We start from the raw sequence: 3879 nt of genomic DNA, 5'->3' as shown, positions 1-3879 counted from the left end.
GAAATTTTTTTTGGAACAAAGGCAAGGGCCACTCTTCGTAGGAGCCCTCCAAGAAACAACAAACGATGGCAGTTCATGATGCTACCACTCCTTCTGTTGTACTCGCTACTCAAGTACCTCACAGTCGATATGTTGGGAACCTCCCGAAATACGACAATGTAACTTCCACCATAATGGACCCTATCAGGAGTTACATTATACCAACTGCAATAAGAAGGGGCATAAAACCCATTTCTACAAGACACTTGCACAACCTAAAGCTTAGACCTCCGGAGCTGGAGTAGGCCAAGCCTATTATGGTTGTGGCGAGACAGGGCATTACAAGAGAGATTTCCCCAAAGCAAGAAACAGTGGCAACATGGGAAGAGTGCTGACTATGGGCCAAGAGGAGGCAGTAATAGACCCCTCAGTAGTTACGGGTACGTTCCTTCTCGATAACTCTTATGCATGCATACTATTTGATAGTGGTGCAGAGAGGAGCTTTGTTAGTCACAAATTTAAGCACTTACTCAAACACAAACCACAACCACTACATGAAACAATCACTGTAGAAATGCCTAACGGGAAGAAAGAGAGTGCTAACGACATATTCATAGGTTGTACTCTCACATTCAAAGTACAAAGACGAGTTTTCCATAACTAAAACATACTTATGAACTCACCAATTTAATTTTGATACACTTTCAAAATCACTAGTATTCTCGAGGAATCAGTAGACAAGTACACACGTATGATTTTGAGAAGACGAAGCCTTATAGAGTCGCGTCTTTTATTCTTTTGTTACACTATTGTTGTCATACAACTATGTTATGAACAGATGTAAATACTATATTTTATTAATGTAATGATTGTGTTTGCTTTGATTACTATTATACAATTATTGTGATACTGTACATGACATCCTCTGCCCCTGAATGTTTCTGCCGTTCCGGTTTGGGGGGTTTGACAACCCTAAACCCTAAACATGAAGCCTCACCAATTTAATGTATATACCACAAATTGAACAATAAGAAATATATCACACATGACATGCCAATACAAACAATGAAATATATTCATTCACAATTACATTACTGATTATCCCGAAATTACAATCTAAACCAAACCATAAGAATTATTCTATTATGGCAACACAAGTTTTATATGTATAAATTTATTTTTCAAAGGCTTTAAATGATTTGATGTTTAACAAATTTCATCAATAATATTTAACAAGTAAAAGTAAAAAAAAAAAAAAAAAAAAAAATATATATATATATATATATATATATATTTGTGTTGAACGATGCCCCCAAGGTCTTCTTTTCAACAAAGAGTTTAATTCCTCGTGCTGCCTTTATTTTTACATGAAGAGGGGTCGACCAATGGCTTTTTGAGTTATGGCTTTTATGAAAATTACAAGTTTAAAATCAACAACATAAAATACAGTTAAAATAAGATGAACAAATATTTTCCAGTCTAGTTGATTAAATTTGGTGCTGGTGGAAGTCAAAGGATGGACTCCATTTCTTTAAACAACTATTACCTGGTAGGACAATATTGTATGCCTAGAGTCACAGTCGGTTAGTTGAGTCGAATTGTCGGTGAATTTAAGTCATATTACATGAATGTAGTGATCTATCAAACATTAAAAGTGTTGTTACCACGCAACTCACTGTGCATATCAACTATATTGCATAGAAATACATGCAACAAATAAATACAAAACATGAAGTTAAGTGTAAAACTTCTCCATTAAAAAATCTTAATAACCTTAACAGTTGAAAGGAAAAAGGCAAATTATATGGAATAATAACATACTTTACTATTGCTACCGATGTGTGCAACATGACCATATTTGTTAAGTAGAAGAGGAGCTTAGCTGTCATAGGGATCGGCTACTATAACTTGATGCTTTACTCCTTTTATCATAGAAATATATAGACTTCATCTTCTACCTAAAGTAACAATGTACTTATAAACTCTTACATATAATAACAATGTGATTATGTTTTTTACCTATAACAACAATATATATTACTTTTTAATCATGGTTGTTAAGATCCCGATCTTGATCTTAAGATCCCAATCTTGATCTTCAGATCCTATGAGGAAAAACGATCTTAAGATCCTACAAGAAAAAAAATCCCAATCATACTAGGATCTAAAATCAATATTGGGATATTATGATCCAAACTAAAATCTTAATATCTTAACCTAATTTGATACCAACTTTTTCATCATTATTATATAGTTAAGCCTCAGAATTTCATCCACTAAACTTAATACCACCTCTTTAATCCCACCCAAACCAACCCAAACCATTATTTTATTTCTTTCTTACCTTCCCGTTAATTCCCTGTCTAAAGATCCCAACAACCACTGCTAGTCAACTCCGACAACCATCCCCATAACCTACAACAAAAACCAAAGTCATCCCAAATCCAATTAACCTAAAATCTAACTTTAAAAACGAATATGTTAAAAATAAGGAATAGAGGCTTTAAATGAAAAAAAAAAAATTAGAAATCAATTATCGAAGTTGTTCAGAGTTTTTAGAAACTAAAAGAAAAACATATCCTTAAAAAAATAAAGTTGTTAAAAATAACGAATAGAGGCTTTAAATGTTGGTGTTGTGCATAAAATCGACCTAATCGACACTCATTTCCTTACCCCCATTGTAGTCCATATCATATCCCTCTGATAGATTACATAAAAGTCGATGATTCAAGATGATGGTCTAGTGGTGACCAACGAAAGGAGGAAGAATGAGAACGGAGGGTTTGATCTAGAGAGAGGAGGAGGATCATGAGAAGGAGGGGGGAGGTATTATGGTGGCCATGAAAGTTATCGTACGATGATAAAAGATATCTTCTCCTTCGGAACATAATTATGGTGAATCTAAAAAGATCTCTTCCCCTTCAGAATATATCATAAGGTAAAGGTTTCCTGATCTTGCCACTTGAAATATCCGATGAAGGTAGGTTTTGTGGGTTTCATGGTCTAGTTGGGGTGTACAAAAACGGTGGTGGTTGGACTTATAGGGACTGACGTTAGTAAGTGGAGTTCGTGAACGAAGACAGCAGGAAAATTTTTATGAACACCTGGATTGAGTGGTTTACTAAAGTAGACAGTGGTGATGTTGCACTTACTTACTCTGAGAGAATCGCATGGATAAAAATCCTTGGTCTCCCACCAGAACTATGTTCAGAAGAAAACTTCTCGATGATTGCGGAATCTGTTGGTAGGGTTGTGGTCCCTTGTGTGCTTGATCAATCAACCATCAATCTATCATAAGGAAATGTCGGTATCCTAACGTCCTTGATATCCACAATATCCAGTGAACCTGTGGTGGAAGTGAATGGTAGAATCATCAAACTACAAATCGTAGAAGTAGATCTAGATTGGGCTCCATTCAAACAAAGATACTACTCTACGGATGTGAGCTCTTCATCGGAGGATGGAGATGACGAAGATGATGAGGAGGATGTGGATAGATACATGTCGGATACCATTCCTTCTGAGAATATCAGTGAAGACCTGGAGGAAGGGGAGATTGGTCACACTAATACTGAATTTGTTAAAGACTCGTACATTGATAACACGCAGCTGAATGTTGGAGGTAATGTCCAGTCGCCGGAGGTGAATTCATCACCGGTGGAGGATGCGGCAGGTGAAAACGATCGAGTAAGTGGGAACGCCTTTCCTGGGGAACACCAAAAGTCCGTCAAGGATATTAATGTGCATGGGGAACAGCTGGATCACCAGACTCAATGTCGGTTAAAAATGAATGTGGGACAAGATGAAAGGCTTATTGGACCTTTGAACAATTTGAGTAGGTCCAATGGACTTGGGCTATTTACAAACAATTCGAAGTCTGGAGAAAATCAAAGATATCAC

General features: G+C 36.2%; 1 long non-coding RNA gene across 1 annotated transcript; it reads right to left on the bottom strand.

Moving 5' to 3' along the window:
* Positions 1-1297: 1297 nt before the first annotated feature.
* LOC145005655 (uncharacterized) lies at positions 1298-3673 on the bottom strand. The gene is made up of 3 exons (XR_013662643.1): positions 2653-3673; positions 2324-2394; positions 1298-2110 (listed from the first exon to the last, which is right to left on the bottom strand). It is a non-coding gene; the product is annotated as an uncharacterized LOC145005655 (long non-coding RNA).
* Positions 3674-3879: the final 206 nt, after the last annotated feature.

This window comes from Lactuca saligna, chromosome 7 (genome assembly GCF_052625555.1).
Source record: "Lactuca saligna cultivar CGN05327 chromosome 7, ASM5262555v1, whole genome shotgun sequence".
In the NCBI taxonomy this organism is placed as follows: Eukaryota; Viridiplantae; Streptophyta; class Magnoliopsida; order Asterales; family Asteraceae; genus Lactuca; species Lactuca saligna.
The sequence above is the reverse complement of the archived record's forward strand: the minus strand, read 5'-3'. Positions and strand labels throughout refer to the sequence as shown.